This window comes from Emydura macquarii, unplaced genomic scaffold, assembly GCF_026122565.2.
Source record: "Emydura macquarii macquarii isolate MOO-44397 ecotype Brisbane River unplaced genomic scaffold, CSIRO-AGI_Emac_v2 contig_212, whole genome shotgun sequence".
In the NCBI taxonomy this organism is placed as follows: domain Eukaryota; kingdom Metazoa; phylum Chordata; order Testudines; family Chelidae; genus Emydura; species Emydura macquarii.
The window spans coordinates 9,289,362-9,307,826 of record NW_027130349.1 but is presented as its reverse complement, the minus strand read 5'-3'; the positions used below and the strand labels follow the sequence as shown (position 1 = coordinate 9,307,826).

The window sequence follows — 18,465 nt, the reverse complement described above, 5'->3', positions numbered from 1 at the left end:
CTACATTAAACAGAGCAATAGAGATTGCCAGCTCAGAGAATCTGGATGGCTGTTGCACGCTGTCAGAACCCTTTTTCTTTTGCAAGTCCCAGAGACACTATTAATTAAAAGAAACTCTCCCCCTGCCATGATTCAGGTCAGGGCTGGATCCTCAGTTTTGGGCCTCAGTCAGCCCCTCAAATTCCACTGCCTAAATGGAGAACAAGCCTAGCTACTCCTACTGCAACCCCCAATCACATCCACCCACTGCACTGCATCCCCACACAGCAACACTGCAAGTACTCAGAGCTGGCACCCAGAGCTTCCTGGATCCAGCTAATTTTTGTCCCTACCTGGAAATTCCACAGTCTAAGCACAGAACAAGTTTAGCTGTTCCTACTCCCACAAAAAAAAAAATCCAGACATCAGTGCATCTAAGCACGTTGCTGCAAAATTCCAGATCTGCATACTGATAAAATGGGATCCAGATTATTTTAGTGTAGGAGAAGCTGCATATGTACTGAATTTAGATGGCAAAACGAGAGGAATGCAGCCAAAACCTAGCCGGATCCAGCAGAATATAGACTCTAAATTAGAGATTTGGGTAGACTAGTAGAAGCAGAAGCTACCATTTCTTTATTCTTGCTACACTTTCTGGTTTATGGGCGAAATCTGGCAGGAGCCCAGCTAGCAGGGCTGAGTTTGTTGCCATAATTGTTGAGCTGGAGTGCAGCAGGGGCCAGGTTTTTAAGGGGCGGCAGGAGCAGCTACTTCAAATCTCTCTTGACACAGTGAAGGTTGGATGGAGGGAAAAATGGCGGGACCCAGGTGCTGAGTCTGCGGGTGTGTGCGGTGCTTTTTAACTCCGGAGGCGCATAGCGGAGCCGCTACACTTGTTCTCTGCAAATTGCCTGGGAAGGGCCGACGCTTGGGCTGGATCCAGCGGGGCACAGGTGACGGGGCCGGGTGTCTGGCGCGCGGCTTACACGGGGCTGCAGCGGGCAGTTCCCTGCCGGGTGGGAGGCGTCGCGGCTCGTCTGTCTCCACGCGGGCAGGGCGATGAAATGGAGCGGGGGGGCTGGGCGCCACAGCCGGCGGGGCTCCCTCCCGCCCACCGCCCTCGTTTTCCGGGGTGAGGGGCTTTTGGAGGAGCCTGTGTGTCTGCACATTCCTGATTTGCTGGAGGGCTCGTCCTGGGCTGAGCTGCTGCTGCTGACGCGTGGCGGCTGCCGCCCCACGTCCCTCTCTGACGTGTTGGAAGAACCAGACCTAGACCCAGAGCGACCCAGGCTCTCCCGCTCGCTGCTGCTCCGCCGCTTTGGCCAAGGTAGCCGATTCCCCCGCGCTTCGCGTGCCGGGGCGGAGCCGCTCTTGCAGGTTTCTCTGCCGGGGGGGGGGTGGATCCGCTCCTGGCCTCGGGCTCTGCGCCACCCAGGGGTGCTTTACTTTTTAAATAAGCGCCTTTCCAGGAGCCATTTTTAAGTGGACCGTGGCTGGGCGGGCGGGGAGTGCGGGGGGATTAGGGCGAGATCTGCGTGCAGGAGAGTCGCGGGTGTCAATCACCCCGGCACTCGGGTACAGCGCCTGACCCCGCCTGCCCTCCGGCTGCTGCTGAGATGCGGCGCGCCGGCCAGCCGCAGGGCCGGGGCCCGGCTCGCGCACGGCCCGTGTCTTCGCTGCGGTGGCGGCGGGAGGGGAGGGGAGGTCTCCGCGCGGGTTCTCAGCCGCTGCCTTTGCTGCTGTGGGTGGCCCGGGATCGACCCGCTGGGAAAAGCACGGGCTGGGCCGGCTGGGCCGGGGGAGGGGGAGGGGGTGTTTAGACACGGCGCATCGGTCCTTTCCCCCCCCGAGTAGGACACTTCTCTTTCGTGCAGGCGGCAGCAGCCAGAGTGCGGCTCTCGGGGGAAGCGGGGTGCATGGACTGAGCGCTCTTGTGATGGGGCTCCATAAAGCGCCCAGCTGGGGAGGAGAGCTGCTCCCATTCATTCATCCGCCCCCCCCCGCTCAGCGCATTGGTGTGGCAACTGCATCGGTCACCTGGCGGGCTGGCAAGGCGCGGGTGGGTGCATGGATCTCGTGAAGCCCAAAGTGGTGGGGGCGATGCTTTTGCGGGTGGGGCGGGTTAGGAGTCAACTGTCCATCTGCCCCCCGCCTTTAAGTCGGTCAGGCTGTTCCTGTGTGTCTTCTTGTGGCAGCGGAGTTACTGCTTGTTGTTATCTTCCCGCACCCCTCCCGCCCCCAACTCCGTGGCTTCTGCAATGCGGTGGGTGTGGTTATGTAGTAAATTGGAGCTCTGGACCTCTGCAGTGGCGGTGCTGTCTCCTCTCCTGTTTTTAACATTTCCAGTGCCAAGGTCCCCTCAGGTTTCTCTCGGCTGCACACTGGGCTGGCGTCTGAAGTTGCGGAAGAGAGGTTCTTGCAAGCTAAAGGGGAAGATGGAGGGAAACAGATGGTATTAATCAGATGTGCGGGGTGGGGGGAAAGCGTCAGACAAGTTTTGCAATCGTGTAATTTCAGTACTTTAAAACCGTGGATCTTTGTGTTTTCAGAGGTGAAGCCTGGTAGCCTTGGGTTGAGGTGTACTGTAAAGATGTGTGCATGTACTTCACCACAACTTAGACAGCAAAGATAAAGCAGGTGGGCTACAAAGTTCAGATGGGTCGTCGATGTCATATAGTTGCAGTATTTTCACGTGTAGTTACCGAATTATACATTTTCTTTTGGTTTTACTCCGTTTAACAGGAATCATGAGGGGAATTTTGTCTGACTGAAAAAAATAGACAAGGGAGTGGCTCTGTCAATCTCGTGGTAGTAGCTTCTGTATTACAGCTGAGAACAGAGTATGTGGAGAAAGAAGGGATAGCTGGGAGGTTTTTGTTTTGTTTTAATTGTTTTAACTTTGTTAGATAAAGAATAACTTGAAAATTTACATTTCTGTAATAATTAAAGACAGTAAATCAGTCTTCTTTAGTTTGTTTTTATTTTCCTTGTAGCATCATTTTATTGAAGAAATAGAATGTACTAAAAGGCTAACGTTGCTCTGAATAAGAACTTCCCAATCTGTGCCTAAATCTTATTTATATTTGAGGCAAAGGTGGAACACACTTGATAAACTGAACCTTGTCCATCACTTTGAGGTAGGAGCAAGCAAAAGTACTTATTTCACTTGCCTTGTAATCTTTTTAGGGAGAAGAACTGAAGAATCACATGTCAAAGGTGAAACTCTACAGTAGTCTTATCTCATATGCAGTGAACCATTTGCTGTTTAATAATCTAGAATTAAAGTAGTTTTTTTCACTCTTAATCTACTGTTAGTCTTTGGTTAAGTTAATATAGTGCATTGTGGTTTGTTTAAAATAACCAAGCAAATTCGTAAAACATTATGTATAAATCTGTGTTATCTAGTAAATCTTGACCAAGTGTGGCTAATTATAAGCTTGTCTTCTATAAATATGGAAGTTAACATTTACATAGACTATGAGAAGCAAAGCTGATCTTCCTGGGCCAGTTAATTGGTTAAAATAATTGTATGACAATTTGCTGTATCAGTATTTTTTTCCCTTCATATTGTCACATCAGTCTCCTTGGATGGGAACTCTCCACTCACGTGAGGATGAAATTTGCACGTCAGGAATAATGTAGTGATGGAAAGGGAACACTGCATTAGAGGGAAGAGCAACTGCAAGTTTATTCTGTATGATTCCATTAGAACAGGAAGGGTGCTTGTGCTTCTGTTCTGCTACAGTCCAGTTTCACTGCAATGGTGAATGATTAGAACCAGAGAACATTAGCGTAAACACATTGTGAAATAATTTTAATATATCATACCTTTATTTTTATTTAATCATACTAATACAGCCAGCATTGAATCTCCCTTCACCTAATTCATTTTACAGTGGCGTCTGCTTATTAAAGTAATGTTTAATGATGCAAGTGATGTTTTTCTTCTAAAGGGTTAGCCAATATTATCGGAAACTTGTCAGGAACATTATAAGAGCTCATCTAATGTGATGAGTTTGCCTTTTATTTGCTGCTGTGGTCTAAAGGCTTTGTCTTTGTCGTGAAGAAGAGAGGGGGTGCATGCCCAGAAGCAATGAGAACTGTAGCAGTGAAGTCATTCCGCGCTGCCTTGTTTTGTGACATCACTCTGGCTCAAGGAAATGAGGGTGGGGCACTGAAAACCAGACTGTCTGAACCATCTTTGTTTTAACTTTGTCTACTAAATGAATGAGATGGATGCAGCCTTGTCTTAGGAACTGCAGCTCAGCTGTTTTTTTTTTTTTTCCAAGGGAGGGACAAGTAGAGGTGAATCTAAAGTTTGTGTATATTTACAGATAAAACAAGATGAGATGCAAGTTTTTATCTGTAGTGGAAACCTAAATATTTACCTTTGCTGAACAAAAATTCCCTCTAACTGGTGTTTGTTTGAGCACTTTGTTGTTAGAGGGCTTCATTGTTTTATAAACAATGTGAATATTCACAATCAGTTTGGTATATGGAAATGTATTCAAATATTTCTTTGCTAAGTATATTATATGTTTTGGTGTAGGGAAATAATGTATTCCTTTTTTTAAAAATTATGTAAAATGTCTTCCTTGTATTTTAAGTATTGAGTTTGATTTAACTAACAAAAAAATCATGAAATGGGGTATTCTTATAGTGGGTAATATTTAAACTTGATTCACATGATTCTCATATACCAGTAAATGGTGATATATGACAGAGAGGAATTGTGAAATAATTTTTAAAGTATGTTACAATAGAACATTTGTTTCATAAGATACGGTATATCAGCAGTATCTGTTACTACAGTGACAACAGTCATACTCCAAAGTACTTGCTTGTTAAAACCGTGAAGTTTTTTTCCTTTGAAATACAAATATGGGTCTAATTCTGCAAGCACATGTGACTAATTTAAGTGAGTAAATCCATTTAAATCAGTGGGGCTACTCATTTAAGTAAATTTATTTTGTGTGTTTGCAGGATTTGGTTCTTTAAATGTAGATGACAATGTTGTGATATATTTTGTTTCAGGATCTTATTTATCACATTTTATACTGGCAAGATATAACGTTACTGAAAAAGTGTTTGCTTGAATTTTCAGTGTGTTCTGTTAGGGCTTTTGACCTCCCTTTAATTTAATCAATTGGAGATAAATATGAGCATAACTGTGAAAAGTGTGATGAGAATTGAGCAATGGGTTGCTGAGTAGGGTATGTTAGAGTGTGTTAGGTCTCTTGGTGGATTGTTTATACCTGGTACACAAGCTGCAGAACGCACAAAGCGTACAACTATGGAGAATAATGTGATAAGAATGTTAAATGAAATTAGATTTAGAAAAGGGTATTTAATATTTGAGAGATTACTACTGTAGCAAACTTTTTAAAAGACTTTATAGATATGATTAGGTTAAAAAAAATAAACCCTAAAAACTGTCTAGCATTTAAAATATGAGGTTCCATTAACTTCTAACCTCCCCTTTTTTTCTTTTTCAGTTTGTGGTGATTGATTAATTTCTGAAATGTGATATTTAATATATACTCTTATGATCACATGTTGGAAACAAGGGGTCTGGCTATAGTTCTGATTCCTCAAGCTTGTAACTAAGAGGAATCATATGGATTTTTTTCATACAATGGAAAGTTCCATATTTGGGTCATTAAAGGATATGAAATTTCCTTAAGCAGGGCTTCCATTTCTTACCCTTGTAATGGACCTAGTACTTCAATTATCTAGTGAGAGACTCCTGGATGTGTAATAGGAAAGAGGCTGACCTTCCAAAGCTCTTGGCATCTGGAAGAAAGGACAGCTTGGGTAGCCGAGAAGAAATAATAGCTAAACTATCAGTTTGGCTTCAGTAAGAGAAGTCCTGCAGGCTTATTGCTCCTGCCCCTGCCATTACTAATGGTTGTCACTATGGGCATCAGTGCAGAGGAACCTCAGGAGGAATGGGAAGAACTGAATGTCTGGTAAAAAACCAGAAATGGGGTCACAGTATTTGGGACAACTGAGTTAATTTGAAGGTAATGTGAATATGTCTGCTTGCAGATTCAATGTTTTTTCCCCTTATGAGTAACCAAATAAATAAACTTTTAACCTAAATTAAAATTGTCTTTTAACCTAAATTAAAATTTAATGTTCACATTTTACCTGGTCATTGTTTATTATTCTGTTTATTGTACTAGCAGAACTAAATGATTATATTCATTTCTTGCTTTCATGAATGTTCCATATTTTAGCCTTCTAAATCACTTGTGAATTGCTTTGGGTGCAGTGGGATACAATGTATGAAAAGTGCTACATAAATAAAATGAGGCCTGGTGAGTGTTTCCTGTCTGTAGGGTGCTTATGTGAAATATTCATTTTCACTTAAGATCCTCACAGTCTTCCACCACCCTCTCCTGTGCTGATTGTTCATTTTGAAAGCACTCTGCTTTACAGAAAGACAGTCGTTTTTCATTGAGCTCTTAATCCATAACATTTTAATCCCTTTTCAAAATGAGAAACCAAAATAGTAGTACGAGAGTGTATGTGTGTGAGAGAATGGATTGTCCACCAGATGTCTGTGGAAAGGTTTTCGTTTATAGAGTTAAAAAAGAATGTGGAAACCAAGGGGACTTGGAGTAGAAAAAAGGGTTAGAAGAAAATTAAAAGCATATGTGATCAGTATACAAGATTTTAGGGAAAAAGAACAATTGAAGTGGATGTGTACAGTTATGAGCATGTACAAATATTTGCAGACACATGTAATGTGTGTCTGTGTGCATGCACTATAACATTGATAAATAGAATGCATAAATGGTAACATAGCCATAATGTATTAGAGGGGAGCTATAAAAGTCTTGCATGGAGTGGAATGAAGTTGAAGTTCCTGGTTTAGCCTGACAGTTTAACCTGAAAGCTAAGACAGACAACCCTAGTACAATATATGTACATTGTGAAGAACAGTTAGCTCTTAATGCAACATTTTTCCTAGAAGAGATTATCAGTGGCAGCTGGTGCTGAGAATAACTGGTGGGAATGTGGAGAGCAATCCCCCTGCAAGGGGATTATATTTTTTAAGTGGAAAAACTGAGACGTTCTGGTCAGTGGGTGTGGGGAAAAAAGAAAAAGAAGTACTGTCTTGTCTTGTCTCTTCTGCCCCTTCTCCCTTTCAAAGTGAAAAACTGGGGCCTTTCACAGTAAAGGACAAGATAGGTGATAACAGCATATTTATCATTGTCAGAGCGTCACTGTTGTCTCCTACTCCCAACCTTTTCCCTTCAAATCTAGCTCTTACTCTACCATCTCCTTCCTCCATCCACACCACCAACTGGCCTACAACTTCGTTCACCAATTGACTTCTTCCTTGCAGAATCAACCATGCCAACTAAATCCATCCCATCTTGGGTCAGACCCTCTCCATCCCAACCCCATCTGCTCAGGAACCTCCACACCCACCGCCCCCACCTATCCCTAGGCTGGAGAGCCCTCTCCCCATTCTCCTTACTTAACCTCTCCACAGCTCAGAACCAACCTCTCAGCTCCACGCCCTTTCCTGTCGGATGATCCTCGGAACAAACCCTACTCCCACCTCACACCCTGGACTAACCCTCTTGACACCCATCTCAGAAATCCCATGCTTTTTGCTGGGTCTGGAAAAGCATGAACAAGGGCAGCAGGGAGGAAGAGCGTATGATCTGAGGTAGTCCCACAGAAGTCTATATTCCTTGTTCGTTTTCTCCTCTTGCTGCTGCATGCAGTGTACATGCATCAGGCCCAGAAGTCCCTGTGGAAATCACATGTATTGCAGCCACTATGGGCTGGACCATCACCAGCCGCTGCAAGAGTTTCCTAGTGGCAGCAAGTGGTACAGAACCCTGCAACAAATCAGCAACACTATGCAGTTGTGATATTATTGGGGAGTATTAATGTCCTTGGTCCCTGGTGGAGGTGGTGATATGCGTTCCTCATGAAATCAGAGGCAACGGTAAATGACACTTTACTATTTCCTAGGATGTAGTGGTTGTAATCAACAACATTTCTTGAAAAGACTGCAACAAACAAACTGAAGAGAAAACTCTTGCAGACGTAGGAAAAGTATGTTCATACTGACTAAAGGCTGGCTTCCTGCATCCTCACTTGTGCTGAGTAGTACCTAACTCTGCAAATAGTCCCACAGAAATCAATGAGCCTACTTATGGAGCAAGGCAAAGGTAAAGATATCAGAATCTGGTCCTGTGAGCATTAGTTAGTTGCAATGAGAGCTCCCCTAAGGGTTGTGGAGATGGTAAATACTACTATTTGGGTGAAGTAATTAGAGTTTAGCAGTTTTGTTGAGTTATTACTGTTAGGCTTTTCAAAAGGTGATAGCAATAGATCACTTACAATTCAGTATACAATGTATTTTTTTTTCTTTCCTTTCTTCCTTCTTCCTTTGTGCACATAGGGTTTTTTTTTTTTTGTTAATAGCAAGGAGCACTGATTTAGAAGAATTGGCTAGTACTCCTGCTCTCCCCCAAAAGGGAGAACCCCCTCCTCTCCCATTATTGTACGATTACCTCCTGTACTTGCCTGGCCAAGAATCTGGAGTCAATTTGAAATAAGCATACATGTTAGCTAATAGTTTTGTTGTTTTATAATGGAGTGTTTGTGTCATGTTGCAGTGTCGTCATCGTCTTTGATTTCCATCTGTCAGCTCAGAAGTTGCTAGGGACCCGAATGACATCATTTCCATCTTCGTTTAGTTTCTATGGTCTAATATTTGCCAGGTGTTCAACCATGAGCCCTTAGCATGCACTTGGAGGGCCAGACGTGTCTTTCGCTAGTGGTCATCGCAGCCAGCTACCCTCCCTAGATTTAGCATGCCAGCGGGGGCAGAGTCCTAGGGGGTTGAGCTGCACTGCGCGTACAACTATTTGGTGAGAGTTGAGTGAGTTGTCAGGACTAGCTGTAAGCAAACCAGCCCTTATGGGTGTGGCTGTCTCCTGTGTAGAGGTACCACCTGTTAAACTCACCCCATACACCCCTGTGTTGCAATGTATATGATCTTTAATAAGAAAAGATGTCACTGGAAGTTCAGATATAAAAAGGGGACGTATTTGAATAGTGACAGTATTATTATTTTTATTATATCTTACTGTTTGTGTCCTAGGTGTTGTATGCATAGTAAGAGACAGTCCCTGGTAGAGCCCTTCAACCTGATGTGAACCAGTGGGACCTGATTCCAAGTGTCAGGTCTGGAACAGATGGGGTGGGAAAACAACCGGACCCCCTTGGGCTCAGGTCTGGTCAGCTCTTCTCCTGCCCGGGGAGTCAGCATGGCAGGGGCTACATGCCTGATCCTGCTGGCCACCACCACCTCACTGCACTTCGTGTGTGTGTGTGTGTGTGTGTGTGTGTGTGTCACAGTGCCCCTCACTCCACACAGTGTCACTGCTGCCACGCTGACCCCATGGGCAGGAGGTGTCGAACCTACGGGCAGGAGACAGCGACACTGAGTCAGGTTTGTGGGAAGAGTCAGGAAACAACTTGATCATCTGGGGCTTGGACCTAAAAATTAGGCCTCAGTAGACCTCTAATCCCTGGGGCAAAGACCTTGTGATCTAAATAGGCAGCACAGACCGGGTGTGTCTAGATTGCCATTAGACGCCTTTGCCTGACCTGTGCCAGCTGACTCGGGCATGTGGGGCTATTTAGTTGTGGTGTAAATGTTCAGGCTGAGGCTGCAGCCCAAGCTGTGGGACCCTCCCACTTCCTTGAGTCCTAGAGCCCAGGCTCTAGCCGGAACTAGAACATTTACACTGCAATTAAACAGCCCCTTAGCCTGAGCCCTGGTTAGCTGGGAATAGATCCCATATCTCTTGATTCCCAGTCCTGTGCTCAAGTCACTAGACCAAGCTGCCACTCGGCCAGTAGCCTTTGGATACAAGGCACTTGATTAACCCATATGTTACTACAGTGTTGTGCTAGTGCAACCGTTGATTTCAGTGGATTTACACTGGTGTAAAATTTGAGAAAAGAAATGGAGCATCAGGCCCAAGATGCAGCATTCAAATATACAATAACATTATTCGTCTCTTTCGCTGCCACATGCATTCTCCATGGCTCTTTATGGATCACTGTTGAATCCTGCAAATTTCTGTTTACATATATGTATATAAAAAAGAACAGTAATGTACTAGAGCACTATTGTTGTACAGCTGTGGTTAGTAGTCTTTCATTCCTTTAACACCACCTTTTTCTCCTAAAAATAGTAGCAAATTTTAGCAGGATTACAGAAGAGGTGGGAAAATGTTTCCTGAGCAACCATTTTTGTTGAATAGTAGTTGATTAGTTGAACAGTAGTATTAAGAGCAGATTTAGGATGAGCCGGAGGATATAAATAGGGATAACATAATGAAACTGAGCAAAGGAAAAACTACTCTGGACAGTCAGGGAAAAATGTGTTAAAATGTGAGACTTACTGTGGCCGGTGTAACAGCCTCCCTAGGGAACTAGTGGAAAGCCCATCGCTTGAATCATTTAAAAGTTGACTAGACAGAGCACTCAGGAAACAAACTTGTGGTGGGGCTGAGTGGGAAGGATGAACAAGATGACCTAATTTCCATCTCTGATTTCTATGATTTATTAAAGAGTTTTGCAGGCCTTCTGCTGGAGAGCTTCTAATGGTATTTGAAACGTGATTATAAGGATCCTTTAATAGTGTGCCAGCACACAGTTGTTTTTGATCACTTAGTTGTAGCATTAGTGTAAATAATGTGGATAATTCTCCCCCATTGTAACAGTCTGAACAGACCACAATTACAGACAGGGATTTCCAGTTCATTTTAGCACTAGTATTCATACTGGTTTGAATTCTGTGTTCAGTCACAGCCCTGCAGTCCCATTGCCTTCAAAAAGTCTCTGCTACTGCAGGGTGGTCAAGCTGATTTCGTTTATTAAGAGCTGTGGGGCCAATTGGTGCTTGAGGATCCTTTTGAGGTGGTGTGCTGGGGAAGAAAAGCCTCTAGACCTCCACTCTGTTGCCTGAGGAAGGAAAAAGAGACAGCCCCCACCGACTTCATGCAGACATGTAAATACATTCAATTAGGCTTTCTCTCTGCATATATTAAATGCATGTCTACTTATACATGTGCACAATTGAATACAGAACATCATTAAATATTGATGTTAAGAGGAGATAAGGGAACTCTCCAAAGTTATATCCAAAGCCAGCCTGATCTTAACCCTTCCATACTGACCTTCATTCATACAAAACTAAACCAGTCCACCTGAAATTTCACAGGCATAACCTGGCTAAAAATTTTCTTACTCATTTCTTAATGGGGATAGTGAGACTCTTCTTTCTCGGTTCTTGATGCTTTGCTCTCTTGCTTGTTTTTTAATGCTTTATGCAACTCAGAGAAGGAGCTTTTCCACAGACTGGATCACGGAGCAGCAAGGGGAGAAGGGAAAAGAAGATACAAAACAACTAGGAAACTGTGGACCCTTCCTTAAAAAAACAGGTCCCCCTTTCTTCAAAGCTCCTGTGTTGTCTTTTTTCCTCCCCCACTCAGTGCTCTCAGGGGCCTGATCTGCAGGGTCAGCCTGAGAGGTTATGTCTACAATGCAGTTAAAATCCCATGGCTGGCCCGCATCAGCTGACTCCGGCAAAGGGGTTTGGTTGGGCTAAAGAGCTGTTTGTAGATGTTCAGGCTTGCTGGGGCCTGGGCTCTAGGACCCTGTGAGGTGGGAGGGTCCCAGAGCTCAGGCTATTGCCCGAGCCCAGACATCTGCGCCACAATTAAACGGTCCTTTAGCGCAAACTCTGTGAGTGCAAGTCAGCTCGCATGGGCAGCGGTGGGTCTTTAATTTCAGTGCAGATATATCCAGAGGGGCTAAGAGCAGGCCAGCTGGCTGCAGCCAAAGCCTTATTCCTACCTGCTTCTAAAAACCCTTATATTTATCTCAGTGATATTGATTATGCTATCCTCTCTACTTCTCCCAGGCTTTGCTAAGTGTATGTACATGCACAAAACTGAAAGAAGAGCTGATGTTCACATTTTTCTTCAAGTCAATTTTTTTTTTTATGGAGAAGGATCAAAATTATGTTTTCTATTAAATCCATGCAAAGGTTTAATTCGGTCTCCATCGTAGCTAATGAAATGGTTTGGCCTAGAAACTCCAAATGTGTTTGGTCCTGTGAGAGTGGTGCTTTGAGTAGCCTTGGAGGTTATGGGAGAATTTTACAAGGTGAAGGCTGTTTCCACATTCGTTATGAAATCCTCCCTCCCCCCTCACCACCACCAACTCTGCCTGAGTTTCTAAGTTTGCACAGATTTAGTGAATTTAAGACACTTGCACACTCAATTTCACATACTCCTTATCTCTTCTATCAAAATGCATGCAAAATGGTGATAGGAGATCAGCAGTGGGTGGGCAGAATTACGGTTGTTTTGGTTACCTCATCTCTGTACTTCCATACTTTCTAATTTTTTTTCTTTAGGTGAGCCTTTACATACAACTTCCATGCTATCCAACATTTATGTTTTCTGAGAAAACAAATGTTTTCGTAACAACCTTTCCCATTAAGGAAGGGATGGACATTTGCAAGCTTAACTTCAGTTTATAGTTATGGCAGATTTTTTTCCTGGTAATATATTCAAACATGTGCGTACCAAAAAACCCTCATCATTTCCCTACTAGTTCACAGAGTAGGTAATACCATCTCTTCACCATCCAACTTACGTAGAGGGAGGTGCAGAGTTAAGGAAACATGGAGGGATTTTGGTTGGTTTGTACAGCACCCAGCACTTTAGGGTATGTTTACACAGCGGCGGCTGAGAGTGAGCCTTCCAGCCGGGGTAGACAGACTCAAGTTCACGTGCTAAAAATAGCAGTGTGGATGCTGCTGCACTGGCGGAGGCTCAGGCTAGCTTCCCGAGTTCATGTGGCTAGCCTAAGCCACCGCTGGTGCAGCTGTGTCCACACTGCTATTTTTACCTTGAGCTCTACCGGCACGAGTCTGGGAAGCTCAGCCCTTGTCATAGCATATGCTGAGGTATCCATAGAGTTCTTGTCCATGATGAGGGTGTCACGCAGGCTGGCTTAACTGGGGGAGCATTAAGTATATTGTGTGACATCAGTATGTCAGAATCATGATGATTTGTGAGAGATATACCACGTCAGGTACTGTTAGAAGGGATATATCGTGCTGAGTAAGATAATACTTATGTTCATGTATTATATGTGAAATGGAAGTTACGAATGTATTTGATATTTCTGTATGTCAATTTGGGCTGGCTGGGACACACCCCAGACAGAGAGGCGTCAAGACAATAGCCTGCTTAATGGCCCATTAAGACACTCACAGAAGCAAGGGGCCCAGGAATAAACCCCAGGCATACCTGAAGAGTTACCAGGATTGGCCCATGTGACTCTGGACCCCAGGCATATCTGAAGAGTCACCAAGATTGGCCCAGGTGACTCTGGACTCAATTTTAGTTCTTGTGACTTTTCCCAGGCCGCATGGCCCGGGACAGAGGGTATATAAGATCAAACCACAGAATCCATTTTGTCTTATGTTCCTGTCCAGCTGCAGACACACACCTACCTCTGGCAACTTTGGCAACTGAACCAAAGGACTTAGACCCATCCAGGTACTGGATGTGTACCAGAGGGAACTATACAAGCCTGCAACTTCACATTTCCTCCAGAAACCTGATGTATATGGACTTTTAATCATCTGTATGTATGTGATTCCTCTAATTTTTTAACATTTCTCTCATGGTTTTTCTTTCTTTTTACAATAAACCTTTAGTTTTAGTTACTAAAGGATTGGCTGGCAGCATGACATTTTAGGTAAGATCCAAGCTTATATTGAACTGGTAATGTGGCTGACCCCTTGGGGTCAGAGGAAACCTTTTTACTAAAGAGCATAGAGTTTAAGTAACTGGTCTCTGTACTGGACCTAGTGCTGATTTGGGAGCCAGGAACTGGAATGCAATAAAGGGGGCTTCGGGCATTTGTGGACTGGCTTCTTGATAACCAGTGTGGGGGGAATCAGAAGCAGTTTGTGGCTGGTTGGGAAGCCGGGCTTCAGTGTCACCCACCAGCGCAGGGAGAATCTGCTCTCTTTTTTGCAGCCTGCCCTGAACTTGGCATTCTCAGGTGGCTACCCTGGGAACGGATGGGTCACGGAGGGCTCCTAGATGCTGTGGTAATACAAATGATTAATAATAATGATTTTTTTTAAAGTTGTGCTTAAATTCTTACTAACTTTCCATTAGCGGATGGTTTGCTATGGAAAGGTCTACATTTTTAAAAGGCTTCTGTGAGGTAGTTTTGAAAACATGCTTTGCATCTATGTTTAGCTTACAGATTACATTTAGAACGTTTTGAATTAATGGGAGTTGTGTACTACCACTGCACTGGTTAAAGACATGTGTAGCCTATATAAAAAGTACCTCTGTGTCAAAGTAGATACTTTGCCTGTTCTTGCATTCAGTCCCTACTGACTCCTACTTTCTTTTTAATTATCCCGTGTAGTAGACAGGAGCAGTGCATTTCCTGCAGTCCCTCATTGTTCTGAATATCATCAGTGTTTCACCACAGTAGCAGCTGTTGTGCTCCACTTCGCTTTTCTATTTGCCCTTGCCCTTCCTTTTTTCACTGACAACATTTTTGTAATTTTGTCAGTGTTTATCCTGCCTTAAGGGTAAGGCAACATGTAGGAATGAGGATGCATGACACTCCACTGTGGTTTTCTCATATTACTTCAAAAGAACTCATTCGAGAATGCTTGGCCCCAGACTTGACCTATCTTTCTAACTGTTTGCAAAAGTCTGTGCAAATGTTTGCTTCTCTCCCTCCCCCAGAATTGAAACACATCTTTCTACAATGTTTTTTCATTGAACGAATACCAGTATGTATTAGATGTTATAGCAACAAACCATTGTGTACACGCCAGGGTGATACAATTTTCAGTAACGAGACAGATGTCATTTTCTAGCTTCCAAGGGGTTATAAATTGTTATAGTTATATTTAGATTATTAAAAATGCCTTGCCACATTCCTTTTAAGCAACTCTGGGGCTGGGTGTCTCCATTCATAACCCCAGAGTTGAGGATATGTTTCCTTAATAATGTCCTCTCTGCTTATAAAGTTGTTAAAAACAAAACAAAAATCTCACTCCACACTGTGGGATGGAACTTGGCAAACAAACCAAGGTCTCAGCCAAGAAAATGCATTGTCTGCTAATTTTCCAAACAAAACCAGTTCAGCTGAGTGCAAGTCTCTTTGCCTGTTTTGGATGTGTTTTGCACTTCCGTGACTTGGACAGCTTTGATTTTTTGCAAAATAGAATTTGATAAGCAGTTATTAATTTCTGTGTTGTAGCCGTTTGGCATTAAAAAAGCTGCTAAGTGATTGAATTGTAGTTACTGTGCATGAACAGCAACATAAAAAATAAAATAAAAGTTTTATACAAGACATATCCTTGAGTATGAATGTGTTTGAATGATGGCACAAACAGAATGGTTTCCTACTTAAAAATTACACTAGCACTGATCTGAGGTGTTGGCTGGGCACTATTCAGTCCTTGACCATACTATTTGAAGTCCAATATGTGGCAACCCATCAGGCCCGGAATCTCACTGTCCAGTAGCATCAGGCTTTTGTTTCTAGCCCTCATAGAATTCTGTAGATCTGATCTTGATATTGTGTAACATTGTGTATAGAAAAGCCAGATTAAGTAACCTTTTTTTTTCAAGTTTTAGTTGTTTTCTCTTTGAGCCCCGTACTGTTAGACACCTGATAACGAAGGCTTTAAAAAGAGGGATACAAAATTAGTACCAAAAACTAATGATTTAAGACATTGCTAAAATAGTATTTCTGTAAAATATGTAGCTTATTCCACACCATATCAGATTTTCAGCATATATGTTTTTTGATACTCTTTTGGGAGGACGTACTTAAGTCACTCATGGCTTCAGTGCTTGTGAGCAATGGAACCATTCCAAATTCATGTGCACCATTCCTCACCAGCAAAAGAGGGCTGAAACTTTGCATAGGCTTAGAATATTAAAAATAGTCCAGTGGAAGATGAAATGAGTGAGCAAAATACAGTGAGGCATTCAAATATGCATTAAATTATCACACGGTTCCGCAATTTATTACAAGGAAAGCACCAGAACAGAACGATCAGATGTTTAAGACACAGTACGCTCTCTCTCTCTCTGATGGCAGGTCAACGAAGCTTCTTCTCTCATTCTGCCATTGATCAAAACCATGTGAAAGTCTATGTATTCTGCACATGGGGGTCTGCACATGGACTGTGTGCACAGGAAGGTGGGAAAGCAACATCACCTGCACAGTGTACCACATAGAGGCCCCATCCATTTCTGTAACCTCTAAGACCAAGCTCCATTTGCTCAGTGCTGGTCCAGGTGTGACCTACCACCCTTGTTCTGACAAGTCACAATTATCTGGAGTTCTGTAATTGGCCAATGATGGGAACTGGGGGCAGTTTTATTTGTCCTGTCACCATGCCTACCACTGGAGGGTTCTGAGCAATACAATTTTTTTAAAGTAGTTGTTTGTATTTGATTTTTACATAAAGTAGCATTGTTACCAGAAACAAATAAATCATAATGGTAGTGCCCACAATGTGTTCAGGTTTTCCATAACTACATCCAAACAGTAGAGCAGATTTCAAACTTAAGTTAGATGGGTAAATTTAAATTTAACCGTAACATTAGTGCAATGCTAAAGTTGCTTAGATAAAGCCATAGAGTCAGGTAATGGAAAAACTGGGGTTTCGACCATCACATTAACTTGGCTACACTGCTCATCCTGTATGGTTTGATACATATTGTAGGTGATTTAAAGATAGTGTATTAGGCTGCATATATAATGAGGAAAACAGAAGTAGGAAATATATATATGAAATGCAGCCAATTAATGGTGTGTTGGAACCTTAATGCTTTCATTTCTTGACATGTAATTTGTATATGGGGGAACCTTAATATCATAATTTTAAGAAGCTACCATTTTAATTCCTGGAGTTTTTAAAAAGTTAGAAAGGAGGTGGTCAGAAAAAAAAGATTTAAAATGAATAAAAGATGGAAAAGAGAAAAATCTAAAGCTGTTCACTTGAAGATTGTATGAAGACCTTGCTCTGGAGATTCAGGTGGGAGAGATTAGAAGCTCTGCTGATTTTGCCCCATGGTACCTTGTAAACTCATTAAGCATCTACAGTAACACAATGCTGAAACAAATGCACATGTAGCACTCTACACTCGAAGTATGCCATAAAGAATAATATTTTCTGTTAGGCATGATCAGCCTTGCATTTTCAGTGCCTTGACCTGTGTGTAGAGGTGGTCCTCTACACGGCGATCTCACTCCTCCCCTGTGGGTAGATGGTTCAGCCCCCTTCTGCAACACAATCCCCAAACCCATTTCCTGGGCCAAATGAAAGCTCTCAGCCGGGGTGGGGGATAAAAGGCAGAAGGAGCACAAACTTCCTAGCTCCACCGAGATTAAGCAAAAAGTGCAAAATGGCCCTATGTATTACCTTTTCCATAGAGGCCTTCTGTGACCTGGGGAGTGGGGTCAATTCTGAGGGCAGCCTCTTCACTAGGGCAGTCTCTGTCTGGGTGGCACCATTGGAGACTTATAGACAGGAAGTAGACTGGGTGCCGAGGACAGAGAGAGCCTCCACGTGGATCTTTCTTGCCTCCTTCAAATCCCCCTGGATATTCATCTGGGAGCCAGACTGTTTAGCTTATACGGGGATGTGGCAAACCTCCCATTCCCATAATCTGTGAGGAAATTACATACTAGCTGTTGAGTTTAATAATTACACTGAAATTGTCAGCAGTCGTGAACTAGATTCTTTTCTGTAGACTCGTAAAAGACTGATAATTCTGTTTCAGCCATGTGAATATTTAAATTATATCACTTACACGGCTAATAATGACCACTATAATTAAGACTTGCAAATAGTTTTCTGTGAGATACTGTTTTCATATGCTCATAATAACTTTTCAAAACATTTGCATTTGAAGTTTAAACAGTTCGTATTCTCTCTGTGCCCAAAGGTGATTTAAAAAAAAAAAAAATCAGTTGAAGATAGGGGGGAAATGGGAAGGAAACTTTCAACTGTGATTTTTGAAAGAATAACTAATACATTATTTTCCCCACTTATCCCCCTCCTTCCAAACTACCACTAGGAATAACTCATACATGGACAAATTTTCAAACTTCATACATGGCTTGTACATCATCTTTAGGAAGGAATGATATTTTTTTTAAATTTGACATGGCTGAAACAGAGTTATTAATCTTTAGGAGTCTACAGAAAAGAATCTATCTCATTATAGCTGACAATTTTCTGTGTAATTATTAAGGTTGGCTGGAAAACAAGAATTCTGTTTCATGAACGTGTTTTGGGTTTTTTTTCCATTTTGTTTCCATTTTCCATTTGTTTCCATTTTGATGCAGAACGAAACCAAGACCTTGGAA

At 42.8% G+C, this 18,465-nt stretch overlaps 1 protein-coding gene across 17 annotated transcripts in view; it reads left to right on the top strand.

Annotated features, from left to right (window-relative positions):
* The first annotated feature begins 803 nt into the window (after positions 1-803).
* EPB41L3 (erythrocyte membrane protein band 4.1 like 3) overlaps positions 804-18,465 on the top strand; it is a 131,206-nt gene continuing 113,544 nt past the window's right edge. For 8 of the 17 annotated variants that reach the window (XM_067547391.1, XM_067547401.1, XM_067547516.1 and 5 more), the window contains exon 1: positions 804-1,306. The gene's annotated coding sequence lies outside the window, so the exon portion shown is untranslated. Of the gene's footprint in view, positions 1,307-2,462; positions 2,617-18,465 lie in introns of those variants that run through there. The other 9 variants (XM_067547429.1, XM_067547444.1, XM_067547435.1 and 6 more) reach the window with 5 other exon arrangements.